Genomic DNA, 15,284 nt, shown 5'->3' on the forward strand with positions numbered 1-15,284 from the left:
CGAGAAATTGGCAAGGGGAAGAGATAGAGTCCCAAACTATTTAGAAGACTTTGCTTCTTAGCTAGAACAGTCCCTTGTAGAGGAGGATAAGGCGGAAGAAGTAATTCCAGTAAAAGAACTGGATGAGTTCGTTTGAAGAAAATCCATTTTGGGAGCTTTCTAGAGAAAATGTCATGGAATATGGTTGTTATCCTTCCATTGGTCTTTGAATCTAAACAAATTAGCCATATTCAATGATAGGTGATGTTGCTAATGACGAGTTACTTCCAGAAAAAACAGAAGTTACTAAATTGGATTTAGTTCCAAAGAAAAAGATTGACGGTATACACGTAGAAGAAATTACAGAGGAATTTTCAGAAGAAGAAGCTGAGGCTTACCAAGAGCCTTGTGAATTTGAAATTCAAGATGATGTACTTCCAACTCCAAAAAAGGTGGTTTTGGAGAAACCCCCTGTTGGAATGACTCAGCAGTTGAAGCCACTTTACATAAAGGTATTAATTGAGGGTCATCCACTTTCAAGAGTCTTGGTGGATAATGGCTCAGTTCTGAGTATTGTTCCTATTAATGTCATAAGGAAATTGGCCAAGATAGTTGAGGATGTAATTCCTAGTGATGTGGCTATCAGCGGTTTTACTGGAGGCTTGATGGAACACAAGGAATCCTTCAATTGGAATTGACTGTTGGAGATGTTACAACTATGATAGCATTCTTTATTGTGGAATCCACAACGGCCTATAATTTATTATTAGGCTGCGAATGGATACATCCCAATTTTTGTATTCCGTCCACGTTGCATCAAATGCTAATTTTTTGGGACGGCGATGAAGTTAAGATTGTAGAGGCGGATAACAAACCATTCATTGCTAAAGTGTATCATGCAGATGCTGAGCTCTACAATGGAGAGTTCATTCCAGTGAGGTTCATTGGAAAAGACAGCAAGGGCCGACCTAAGTCGGCGACAATGCGGAAACTCTTACGGAAGAAGCTAAAAAGTTGTTCCAGGAGATGTCAAGGCCAATAATCTTCTCACAGGCTGATGTCCAATGCCTTACACTTTGAATAGTTTTAATGGAAGAAGCTCACAAGAAAGAGAGGGCAAGAAACCAGGCGGTGAACTGTTGCCTGGCGAGGTTAAAAGCATACCTAGCCGAATTACGGCTGGAACGAAGTAGAATGTGTGCCAAGGTACTTTCCAGTTACTTGGTAGAAACCACAGAAAATCCAGAAGGTAAACTGGATGCGATTCAACTGGTAGATTTAAAGTCTGCTCCAACAAAGCTTGATGATTTAAAGGTCGAGGTTCAGGATCCACTGTTAGAAATTAATTTGGGGACAAAGGAAGATCCATGGCCAACTTATATAAGTGGGCTATTAGAACCAAATTTTTAAGAGGAATTGATTTATCTCTTGAAAGAATTCAAAGACTACTTTGCTTGGATATATGAAGAGCTGCCTGGTCTTTCTAGAAAATTGGTGGATCACAAGCTACCAATCAAGGAAGGGTACCGGCCTTTCAAACAACCTCCCAGAAGAATGTCATAGGAAGTTATTCTGAAAGTCAAAGAAAAAATTGAAAGGCTTTTAAAGGCAGGTTTCATCAGAACTACGAATGACTTTCAAATATAGTGCCAGTCATCAAGAAGAATGGCAAGCTAACAGTGTGCACAGATTTTCAAAATATCAACTTTGCAACTCCAAAGGATGAATATCCAATGCCCGTGGCAGACCAATTGGTAGATGCAGCGGCAAAGATGGAATTCTATCATTCATGGATGGCTATTTCGGTTACAATCAGATCTATATTGTTGGACCATGAGGGGGTGAATTGGTTAGTTTAAACTTTTCTAGTTAATCAATCCAAACCAATCAAACATATTTCAGGCACAATACATAAGATATACAAAAAAACCCTCTCAATAGGGAAAAACCTTGGTTCTTGGCCTCAGCCAATAAATCATCCACTAGCTGCAAGTACCTTGTTACATACTTAGCTGTCTCACTCTCTATACACTCCCTTGTATAAGAATATACACTAGTTTTCACAACCAATACTCACACATTAGCTCACCAATGTGCACACATACACTCCCCCTGTCCTAATCAACCATACTTCGACACCACAACTCTCAATAGCTTAATCACTAATGGGATGGAGTATCAAAGCCCCACTACCATTTATAAAGAAGTGTTAATACATAAAATAGAATACACTTAAGCTACAACATAATGTAGGAATGCAATACACAACCTTAAGTGGAATAAAGTGAAACCCTACCTTACTATCTTCTGCAATCAATGAATACAACTGTCAAATCACAATGCAGCTTCACTTGATACCTAAACTAGGTTCCCACAGCCTTGACACAGCCAAATACTCTTGCTTGAATGAATTCCTCAATTAAATAAGTAAGATAGATCAATAGAGAACATACAAGGCAAAAACCCAAATCCAAAGGTAAAAGAGTCAATTCACAATGTAGCCTCTGGAAGGACTTATATTTGTCTTCCACAGCTCTCAGTAGCTTAAATACACTTGCTTGAGAGATAAACTCAGTGAAACCAGCAAGGTATAGAGATGATAACACATAATGGCCTTGTAGTCTTCAAAACCCTAATTTTAGCCTCTTAAGGGTAAAATTGTATGTGGCCTCAAGAACACCCCAAACTTTGCATCCTCATTCTTCAATAGATAAAGTACACTTGCTCAGTGGATAAAATTAAATCAAATAGCAAGGTAAGAATTATAATCTCAGTTAGATACAAGAACCCAATAAACCCTAGCTTTGTAGCTTCATAGGGTATTTCTGTAATGTAGCTTCAACTGGGACACAAACTTTCCTTTCATAGACTTGAAACAATTATAGAATCTTGCTTAAGAGAAAATAAACATAAATGTAGCAAGATATTGATATGATGTGAGCTCAGCTTCAATATAAGGGCTTAAACCCCAAATCACAAAATATACCAGTAATAGCCTTGAAATGCTTCACACTCCTCTCAACCAATAACTTCCATAGGTTTAAAACAATGATTAGAACCTGTTCAAATGAGTACTCAACATACACAAGCAGTTATAAAGCAAGGTAGCTTAAATTCAGTTCCAAAATAGATTACTTCAGGATCTGTTTTGGTGCCTCTGTGATGCCACTGTCCTGAGGGTATAACAAGTATTTTGAACTGTCTCAGGCATGGAAAATACTCTCATATACTTGAATCATCTTCACACAAAATTCCAGAAATTAAACTCATCAGTAAATATTTTTAAATCAGCCCTAAAAACTGCTCAGAGTTAGTTTCTGAAGAAATCTGCTATCAAAGGGTAATTTTATAAATTTGTGATAACTCAGGTCTGCAAATGATTCCATCAACCTTGATTTATAGAATAAAACTTGCTTAAATGATAATCAACATAGTTCTAGCAAGATAACATATACTTACTTCACAAGGTTGGTCAAGTTGGGCTTAAAAACTTTGGGTACAAGGGTTTTGAGGTTCAAAATAGTTGAGGTCATTTTTCTGTCTTAACCAAAAGTTTGTACAGTCTTAATTCAACATTCTAAGCATGCTCATCAATTAATAGCTCATGTAAGATCCAAGTATCACAGCATACAAACTCAAGGTAGTAACTATGCACCAGAAAATGAAATATAGCAGGCTTAAGAGTTGAAAGATGATACTAGCCCAAATATTGATGTGTAGACCCCTTCTGCAGATGTAAATACTCCAAGTTCACTTGCTCAAACCTTTGGTCCAGCTCCAGAAATGAATACAACAACTTTGGATCCCTTCAAACACTCTTTTGCACCAGAAAATCAACTCCAAACAGCCTCACTTCTCTTATCTGCAACTATGCTTTCTTCAGGAAAATTTCTGAGATTCATTGAAGCTCAAACATCATGCAATATCTCAAAAATTGTTGTTCATTCTTAGCTCGCGAATAAAACCTCTCACAACAGCTACTGACCATGCTTTTTCACTCAAAGAGGCACACCTTGTTGAATGCTATAACAGCCCTTTTATATGCAACATAGAAAACCCTAGTGAGGATAAGATCAATCCTCCATTAGCTAATGAATTCGCTATACAACTTTCTCTCTGTAGGACCACAATGCCACGTGGCAGCTCACAAATACGCCTCGACTTTCACATTTTGTGCATTAGGGAAATGCTGAGAATAATCAATGAATATACACTGTTTCATGCAATGTACCACCTGTAGTGAGTCTCATACTGTCTCAACAATTTGGATTGACTAAGATAACCTCGAGACCAATGGCATAATTACAAAAATGCCCTTATAATCAATGTGCTAAACCATTATCAATGTGCTGAACCATTATCAATGTGCTGAATCATTATGTGCTGAACCATTAGCTTTATTACCCTGTAAGTGTTGAACCATTATCAATGTGCTGAACTATTATGTGCTGAACCATTAGCTTTATTACCCAATAAATGCTGAAGCTACTCAGTAAGTGCTGAACCATAAGCCCTGTGCTGAACCATGAGTAATGAACCTGTAATTACACTTGGTAGCCTACTAAACCTAAGAATCTATAGCCATGAACCTTTTTGGTTAACATTTGACATTAAAAAGGCAAACCTCACTTATAACCAGTATATATTGCTGAAGAAGATATTTCAAAGACGGCATTCAGATGTCCAGGCTCCATTGGGACATTTGAGTGGGTGGTTATGCCGTTCGGCCTTAAGAATGCAGGTGCTACCTACCAAAGGGCGATGAATGCAATTTTCTATGATATGATTGGAAGGTTTATGGAGGTTTATATAGATGACATGGTCATCAAGTCATCTAAAAAGCCTCAACACTTGATCCATTTATAAATGGCCTTTAAAAGGATGAGGATGCATAAGCTGAAGATGAATCCATTGAAATGCGTTTTGGAGTTTCAGCTGAAAATTTCTTAGGATTTCTGGTGTATTAGAGGGGGAATAGAGGTTGATAAGAACAAAGCTAAGGCCATTATGGAAGCACAACCTCCTTAGAGTAAGAAGGAGCTTCAGAGGTTTCTGGGGGCAAGTAGGTTTTCTTCGCAGATTCATTTCCAATCATGCTGGGAAAACCCATGCTTTTTCATCTATTCTGAAGTTGAAAGAAACAGAAGATTTCCAGTAGACAAACCAGCATCAAGCAATTTTTGAAGAACTCAAAAGATACTTGGCCAATCCACCTGTAATAATGCCACCAATAAAGAAGTGGCCTTTAAGGTTATACTTATCGGCCGCTGAGGAGTCCATTGGGACTCTATTGGAACAAAATAATGAGTGAGGAAATGAACAGGTTGTTTACTTCCTTAGTCGAGTACTCACTCTAGTGAAATGTAGGTACACTCCAATTAAAAAGTTATGTCTTGCTTTGTATTATTCTGCCATGAAATTAAGAATATACATACTTCCGGTTGTTGTGTACATTATTTCTCAAACTTATTTGATTAAGTACATGCTATCGAGGCCTTTGATTACTGGAAGGATCGGAAAGTGGTCATTGGCCTTGATGGAATTTAGTTTTAAGTACATTCCACAGAAAGCCGTCAAGGGATGTGTGATGAGCGCTGAATATATGCATATTCGAGCCCCTAAGTACGTATATGTTAGGGCCTAAAGTGATACTTCTATCCATTATTAGACTCATTTAAGCTTAATGTGCATTTCAGGTACTTTCACAGATAAATGATTAAAAACGGGATTTTATGCTGATATCGAAGCTTACCAAGTCGTTGCCGGTCATTTAGAGCAAGTCGATAGCTAAATTGGTGAAGTTTGAAGCAATCGAAGCCTTAGAGCTTGAGCCAAAGTGTTTAGGCTCGCGCATTTCAACAAAGAAAAGAAGAAAAGTCAACAAGGCCAAATGTTCGAGCATCAGTACCTTGATGCTTGAGCCTTACTGCAAAGATGCTCGAGCCTTATTGCAAGGGTGCTCGAGCCTTAACCAAAGATGCTCGAGCCTTGACCCTGAAGCTCGAGCATGAGCCATCAGAAATTAATAAGTTGATTTTGAATTGAAGGCTATACTCCCAGGTCTCGTGCATCACTTCCATTATCAAGCACTATCAACAGACGATCGAGCATCATCCCTTGATGCTCGAGCAATGAGCCCCAGATGCTCGAGCATGGTACTTAGTGATCGAGCCCAAGAAGCTTGGATCGAGCATTGTTAAAAGGAAAAGACGCTTTAGAAAATAGTTGAAAAAAATTGGCTAAGTGTTAATGTGATGATCGAGCACCATTCACTGAAGCTTGAGCATCCACCCAGTATTGCTTGAGCATTGGTTCCTGAAGCTCGAGTATGAGCCCTAAAGCTCGAGTATCCGTTCCTGAAGCTCGAGCATTGCATGACATGTCAGTAGGGCCAGAAGACCTAAAAGTCCACTAAATACATATTTTCTTATATAAAAGAAGGCGTAAGCCTTGATAGAAGAGGTCCAAAATTCTAATCTCTTTTACGTATTATTCAGAAGGTTGAAGGTGTGGTGGCTTTTAGGGTTTCTACAACCTTGAAAGTGCAGATCCTGAGAAGAGAGGTGCCGTCCGTGACGACGGAGATGAACTCAACACAGATACAACCTTGTCATGAGTAGCTAATTCCTTTCTTAGGGCACTGATGTAACACAACGTTATATTATGGTTTGATTGTTTTGACTCTGGGTTTATTTCAATATATTATGTTTTCTTGATTATATGACTATAAGCACTTGAGACAACTCAAGAGGTTTTTCATGCTTTAGTAGAATATAAATTATTATTACCTTGTCTTAGATATAATAATTTATGTTCTATTCTCAACCTACCTTGTTGTACGGTATCTGGCGGAGCCCTGCCAGACACAAGGATAGAGGTCATATAATGGTGTTCCAATGAATTTTACAAACGAACGTTTTCATAATCTATGCTTAGGAACGGTGGTTCATTCACACAGTAGTTAGAGTAGGTATAGTAGGTAGGTGAATAGTCCACGCTAACTGCAGATAGGTTATAGTTAGCTAAATTTGTAGAACATCTTTCTTTAAACTCCGAACTGAATGAATGTTATTGAGTTCAGTTCATTTGAAAACAGAATTGGTTAAAATCCCAGAGTTGATTCAATTGACCATAGTATAACGATTGTGGTGAAGTCAAAGCCCTAAGACTTTCCCTCTCTGATCGTTTAATTTAGTTTAATTTGTTTTAGTTGATTATTTTATAGTTTAAGTTTGTTAAATCGTGACAACCAACAAACTTCCCAATTGAGTTACTTGTAAACCATAGAACAAAGTTGAAAACTAAACTACAAATCTCTTCTCCCTATGGGTTCGACATCCTCTTTGCATAGAGCTATATCTTACACAACATCGTACGATTGCAAGAGACACATCAATTTTTGGCGCCGTTGCCGGGGAGATTGTTTTTGTTTTAGTTTTTAATTAGTTATTTTGGTTTACCAGCCTTCGGACTTTCTGATATCTTATCTTAATTCTTTTTCTTTTTCAGGTACAAATTAGCAGTGAGGATAAAGACGCTTAAGGGAGAAAAGCTTCGGTTTATTAAACCTTTCGTGAGTTCTTATTATTTTTATATTACTTGGAATCTTTTATTTTTGCTACTGTTAGGATTAGTGGAACCAGTGCATGTTAACTCGCTAAACTAGGTCAAAGCCTTTAGTGCATGATCTTGAGATAAAGAGAACTTTAAGTCAATTAAGAAAGCTTAAAAAACATTTGAATAATATTGATAGTTCTTTTGATAACATGGCTGAGCAACATAATGCACCGGGTAATAATAATAATGGTAATGGAGAACGGGTTCCACCTATTCCTCCACAACAACCACAATTGAGGGATCATTTCATTCTTACCACATGTACTTCCCCTTTGTCCTTTGTTTTTCTGGATGCTAATGCAACCCATTTTGAGATCAAGCATTCTATGATCCAAATGCTTCCTACCTTTCATGGGTATGCAACAGAGGATCCTTATAAGCATTTGGATGTGTCTTTGGAATTGTGTTCACTACCAAGTTGACCACTCGATCTAATGATTCATTCAGAATGCGTCTTTTCCAATTCTCTCTCAAAGATAAAGTAAGAACTTGGTTGTAGTCCCTTCCAAAATATTCCATATCTTCATAGGACATATTGCAACAGGAGTTCTTGAATAAATATTACACTGTGACTAAAACCACACAAATGAGAAGAGAAATCATGGCATTTTCCCAAATCCCGGGAGAACAGCTTCATGATGCATGGGAGAGATATAATGATTTTCTAAGAAAGTGTCCACACCATGATATTGCTCAATGGCACTTAATATAGATCTTCTATGATAGCCTTACAGACTTGTATAGAAACATGGTTGATGCTTTCAGCAATAGAGCTTTTCCACGTAAGAGTCCGGCTGATGTTTGGGAACTGTATGAGGCCTTAAGTGAAAACTTAGTGCAATATGCTTCTTCTTCTAGGTCTAGGTCTTCACCTGGAATGTATAAGGTTGAAAAATTTTATGAGGTAGATAAATTTAGTGAGTTAGCCGCTCAAATAGAAGCCTTGAACCGTAGGTTCGATCAAATCCTATCATTTGGCTTTGCTCCTATTGCTAATCCGCAAACTGCCTTACCAAAGGAAGTTTGTTCCTTCTGTGTAATTCTAACCATTTTGTTGACGTTTGCCCTATGCTGGGATAATCATCTGAGAACCCACAGGAGCAAGTGAATGCTGCATTCTCTAGGCCAGCATATAATCCTTATTCTTCTACATATAATCCTGGCTGGAGAGATCATCCCAATCTGTCATGGCGTGATCCAAATCAAGGGTACACTGTTTCCCAATCTCAGGGGCAGTATCAAAATTCATCCAATCCTATGCTACAAAATAATTCTTTTAACTAATCTGGTATTTACCGTCCACCCTAATTTAGGAATCAATCTACTCAAGCTCCTAATCTTCCACCTCCTTCTAGAAATTTTACTTTTAAGGAACAAGTACTCAATGCTCTTAGTGAAATTAAAGCCAGCACCCAACTTCTTAATTCTCATTCTCAAGCCATAGCAAAGTTAGAGGCACAAGTTGGGCAAATAACGAGTACTCTATCTCAAAGAGAGGATGAAAAGCTGCCTAGTCAGCCAATAGTCAACCTGAAGGAGCAGACTTACATGATTGATGGAACCAATGCCTCAGGTATTCATCATGAGCAAGTTCAGGCTATTACTACATTGAGGAGTGGTAGAGTGGTTGATAACCAAGTTGAGAAAGGACAGGAGGAAAAGAAAGGCTTAGGATTCCCATTATTCCTATCATTCAAAATCCACATCCCAAGGATCTTTCCTCAAGTGCTATTCCACAATCTGCAAAAGGAGTTGAAGATGGAGTCACTTCTTCATCTGCTCCTAACCCTGAGACAGCTTATGAGCCAAAAACGCCTTATCCTAAACGTCTCAAGGAACCCTCCTACTTTGGTAAACAAGGAGAGAAAATTCAAGATATGATGGAGGTCTTTAAACAGGTCAAAATTAATCTTCCTCTGCTTGATGCTATAAAGCAGATTCCAGCCTATTCTTAATTTCTAAAAGACTTGTGTACTCTAAAGAGAAAATCCAAAAGCCAAGTTCTTAAGAAAGTTTGTCTCACCAAGCATGTTAGTGCTATTCTTAAATATAACACTCCTCTAAAGGTTAAAGATTTTGGAGCTCCAACAATTTCTTGCACCATTGGAAACAATATGATAGAGCAAGCACTTCTTGACCTTGGAGCAAGTGTTAATCTTATTCCTTACTCGGTGCATGAGAAGTTAGGTTTGGGAGAAATAAAACCTATGTCGGTTGTTCTACAGCTTGCTGACCATTCTGTCAGACAACCACAAGGTATTGTTGAAGATGTACTCATAAAAGTGGACAAGTTCTATTTTTTGGTCGATTTTTTAGTTCTTGATACAGAACCGGTCTACGATTCCAAAAGGTATATTCCAGTTATTCTTGGGCGACCTTTTCTAGCCATAGCAAATGCTTGCATTAACTGTAGGACTGGAGCCATGGATCTATCTTTTGGAAACATGAAAGTCAAGCTAAACATCTACAATATTTTTCATCATCCCCACGATGATAGCGAATACTTCTTCCTTGATGTTACTGATGAGTTGGTTGAGGAATCACTCCCAACTATTTTATCCAAAGATCCTTTAGAAGCTTGTCTAAACCACTTCAATTATGAAGATTTTGATGCTTCAATAGCTGAAGGGAAATCTTTGCTAGATTCCACTCCTATCACAGATTTTCCTCCATGGAAATCTAGGTTAGAGCCACTTCCACCACTTTCTAGTACTCCGCCTATTCTTTCTTTAAAGTCTCCACCTAAACTTGAGCTTAAGCCACTATCGGAAAAGCTCAAGTATGCTTTCTTTGGTTTAAATGACACCTTCCCGGTGATCATTGCTTCCAATCTTATAAGTTCCCAAGAAAGTAGTATCTTAAAAGTTCTTGAGCAAAATAAAGAGACTATTGGGTGGAGTGTGGCTGATTTAAAAGGAATTAGTCCCACAATTTGCATGCATCAAATTCATTTGGAGGAGGATTCTCGAACATCTTAAGAACTCCAACGAAGATTGAATCCTAATATGAAGAGGTAGTTTTAAAGGAAGTTGTGAAGTTGCTAGATGCAGGAATAATTTATCCCATCTCAGATAGTAAGTGGGTGAGTCCTACTCAAGTAGTACCTAAAAAGATAGGTATTACAGTAGCTAAGAATTCTGAGGGTGAATTGGTTCCATAGCGCACCACCATTGGATGGCGTGTGTGTATTGATTATTGGAAACTCAACTCTGCTACTAGAAAAGATCATTTTCCACTTCCATTCATTAATCAGATTCTAAAGTAATTGGCTGGCCAGACCTATTATTGCTTTTTAGACGGTTATTCAGGCTATAATCAGGTGGCCATTGATCCTAAGGATCAAGGGAAAACTACCTTTACTTGTCCATTCGGTACATTTTCATATAGACGGATGCCTTTTAGATTATGTAATACTCCAGCAACATTCCAGAGGTGTATAATGTCTATCTTTTCAGACATGGTTGAAAAGTTTCTCGAGGTCTTTATAGATGACTTCTCTGTTTTCGAGTCCACATTCAAAAATTGTCTTCAAAATCTTTCCTTAGTGCTTCAGCGTTGTAGGGAAACGAATCTTATTCTTAGTTAGGTGAAGAGCCATTTTATGGTTTAAGAGGGTATTGTTTTAGGACATATCATTTCGAAGAGAGGTATTGAAGTTGATAGAGCTAAAGTAAATTTAATCTCCAAATTGCCTGGCCCTACCTCTGTGAGGGGAGTGCGATCATTTCTTAGGCACGCCAGGTTCTATCGACGCTTCATTAAAGATATCAGCAAAATTTTCCGTCCTTTGTGTAATCTACTTGCAAAGGATGCTCCTTTTGTCTTTGATGAATCATGCCTTGAAGCTTTCCAAAAGCTTCGCTCTCTTCTTTCGTCAGCTCCTATCATGAATCCTCCTGATTGGGCTTTCCATTTGAGATTATGTGTGACGCATCTGATTATGCTATGGGTGCTGTCTTGGGACAACGAGTGAATAAACTTCCTCATGTTATCTACTATGCTAGCAAAAATCTTTCAGATGCACAGTTGAATTACACCACTACTGAAAAAGAGTTACTTGCAGTTGTCTTTACTTTAGATAAATTCAAATCATATCTATTAGGTTCCAAAGTCATAGTCTATTCTGATCATTATACTTTGAAACATCTTTTTTCAAAAAAGGAAACCAAACCCTGTTTGATTCGATGCATCCTCTTACTTCAAGAGTTTGATTACGAAATCCGGTCAGAGAATGTTGTAGCTTATCATCTTTCTAGAATTTTAATTGAGGATACCTTAACTTCACTTCCAGTTTGTGATTCCTTCCCGGATGAACAACTGTTTGAGGTTTCTTATAAGGATTTTCCATAGTTTGCTACTATTGTGAATTACCTCGCAATAGGCAAATTCCTTTGTCTTGGTCAAAGCAGGAAAATGATTGATTCTTCTCCTAAATTAGGATGTATTATTGGGAAGACCCTCGGCTATTCAAATATTGTGCTCATCAAATCATTCGTAGATGTGTTCATGAGAATGAGTTTCATACTATTCTGACATTTTGTCATAGTTTGGCATGTGGAGGTCATTTCAGTGCAAAGAAAACTACAGCTAAAATTCTTCAGTGTGGTTTCTTTTGGCCTTCACTCTTTCAAGATGCATATTTATTCTGTAGATCATGCCTTAGATGTCAGCAGCTAGAGAAGAAATATGATGCCCTTAACTCCAATCTTAATTATTGAGGTTTTTGATGTTTGGGGTATTGATTTCATAGGTCCTTTTGTTCTGTCCAATAAAAATGAGTATATTCTTGTGGCAATTGACTATGTGTCTAAATGGGTTGAAGTAGTAGCTACCAAAATCGCCGATCACGCAGTTATGGTTGAGTTCATTCAAACGACCATTTTTAGTCAGTTTGGTATGCCACGAGCTATCATCAGTGATGGAGGTGCTCATTTATGTAATAGGTATTTCTGTAATGCAAAGATACCTTGTTACCCATAAAGTTGCTTCTGCCTATCATCCCCAAACAAGTGGCCAAGTAGAAATATCTAATCGTGAAATTTAGAGAATTCTTGAGAAAACGGTTAAGCTAGATCGTAAAGATTGGTCTTATAGACTGAACGATGCTTTGTGGGCTTACCGGACTGGATATAAGACTCCGATTGGTATGTCACCTTACCGTCTTGTCTATGGTAAAGGGTGTCATCTTCCTGTAGAGTTAGAACACAGAGTTTTCTGGGCTATTAAAAAGCTTAACTTTGATATGACATCTGCTGGTTCTAACAGGAAGATTCAATTAACTGAGCTTGAAGAATTACATAATGATGCTTATGAGAGTGCTAAGGCTTACAAAGTAAAGACTAAGGCATTTCATGACAAGCATATCTTGCGTAAGAATTTTGAGCCTGGGATGTAGGTTTGGTTGTTTAATGTGATACCCCTCGGATCCGAGACACGGGTTGATCAGGCCCAGGCCCAAACCCGAGGGAATATCAAACAATTAAAGTATTTTAAAGTGAACACAGATGACAAAATGAAACAAAAGTGATGGAATAAAACTGAAAGTAACATTAATTATAAAATCCTCCATGTATAACTGAAAATTGAAAATCCAATCCTCCAAAACTTCAAGGTTACAACTTGGGAATCCACTGATGGACCCCTAACCAAAAGTTCAACTGAAACTGAAAATAGATAATGCTAGAAATATCGAGAGAAGTCCTACGTATCAGATGAAGGTGAGACTGTCCTCGACAAGCACGATCAAGCTCTAAGGCTGGAACCGTCCTGTACCTGAAAAGAATAATAAAGGAGTGGGTCAGACCCATGAGCAAGTTCTAATCTAACTGCAATCCATACAGTGACCCGATACGCAGATACACCGTAGACACCTCACAATATCTATCTAGTCCATACATATAAATATATCCACACTAAGGGACATTCACTAGTCTATAATAGGGGTCTCAACCTGAATAGAAGGCAACATGCGAATACGCACCCAAAGGTGGGCATGAGTACCTAGACCTAACAGGGTACACCTCAACCTATTATAACCAGCTACGTATCCACTGCATATATGCACCCTAACCAACGAGTCTAAGACTCAAACTCAACTCGTGGTACCATAAACATATATATAAAGTCCGTCCAAATCCAGGGTAAGCAGTTCAACTATTTATTAAACTGACCTACAATAAACCAACTAGTTAGTCACTCCATTTATTCAGTTGATATGACTTAACTACCATCCGTTAATCCAGGAAGTCATCCAACTTGGTTACAGCTGATCTGACTTAGCCACAATTAGGATTCGATATCTTTCAATCCATTCCATTAATCCATTAGGTTAGGTTTATGCGTTTTGAGCTAAACCGTCCCTAGTATGTCACGGTCCCATACCGGTACATACCATCCTCCATATCCATGTAAATTACAACATATATAACAGTTCAATAATTTACAGACCAAAAACTACCATCCAAACAATTGCAGAAAACTATTTAAAGCTTCAGCAATTTAAATCCAAGCATTTAACCATATAGTTGCAGGAGACGATTTTAACAAATCAACAACTAACATCCAGAGCATGCATAGACCAAATTTAATATGTCAGGGACTCCATCATGCATGTGAATAGGTTAAATAATCCTATTATTAACCAATAAATTGCTAAAACAATTCAGAAGATTGTTTAAATATTTCAGCAGTTTAAATCCAAGCATTAGCCATATAGTTGCAGTAAACAATTTAATAATTTCGCAACTAGCCTCCTAAGCATGCATAGATCAAAATTAGTAATTAAATGACCCTATCATGCACTTGAATGCATTCTAAAACAAGTTTTATAAACACATTATGTTCCATCAAATTGCTGAATTTTAATTCAACAATTAATTCAATTCCATTTGTTAAGTGCCTTAATTTTTACACTGTTTGTCCCGACAACTTAGAATTAAACTTTACTCAATTTAAGGTCTTAATAACACTCAAAATTCATTCCTTGATCCCTCTGTAAAGTTCCAAATTCATTCAAACAGTCTCCATGCTCCAACAGTGAACATAGTATGTAGAAAATTAAAAAAAAATCGTAAAAGAAATTAAAAATAACAAGGGAGCCTGCTCCAGAATTTGGAGCAGGCTCTTTTCCAGCCTAGAGCCGGCTCTAGGACTTCCTAGAGCCGGCTCCACTTTGTTGTGGGAGCCGGCTCCCACTTCCATGTAGCCGGCTCTCACCTCTTGTGTGAGCCTTCGTCCCCGGTGCGTGTTTCAGCTCTTGTGCTCCTTCTCCGGCTTATTCCTAACCCTCCGTTAGTTTTTAAAACCAAACTTAGGACTTGTAATTTAGTCTAAAAGCATTCCCCAAGATTTTTTACAATAGTTTTGAAAGCAATTACAGAGTTTAATCACGCCATTTAAACTAGCATTGTTGAAGAACGGCACTGAAACTAAATTGCAAGATCAGTTTTATCACAACCCCTCTGTTCTTTCTCCAATTTAAATTTGAAGTCTTAACTTATGTCTAGTATCCAGTCAGACCTTGGTTGATTTCAGTAAGATTCAAAATAAAAATTAGAACAGTGGGACGTTATGCCAAAACAGAGTCAAGAAAACATACGCGCTATAATTGCTTTGTAAATAAATTTCACAGATAAAACGATCAAGTAAAACATATATAAAACATGCATGGTTCAGTTTAAGGCCAATTA

At 37.8% G+C, this 15,284-nt stretch overlaps 1 non-coding gene across 1 annotated transcript; it reads right to left on the reverse strand.

Annotated features, from left to right (window-relative positions):
• Nucleotides 1-8,180: 8,180 nt before the first annotated feature.
• LOC132287337 (small nucleolar RNA R71) lies at nt 8,181-8,286 on the reverse strand. The gene has a single exon (XR_009472998.1). It is a non-coding gene; the product is annotated as a small nucleolar RNA R71 (small nucleolar RNA).
• Nucleotides 8,287-15,284: the final 6,998 nt, after the last annotated feature.

This window comes from Cornus florida, unplaced genomic scaffold, assembly GCF_030987335.1.
Source record: "Cornus florida cultivar Cherokee Brave unplaced genomic scaffold, ASM3098733v1 CherokeeBrave_3.0.0_Hap2_Chr11, whole genome shotgun sequence".
NCBI lineage: Eukaryota > Viridiplantae > Streptophyta > Magnoliopsida > Cornales > Cornaceae > Cornus > Cornus florida.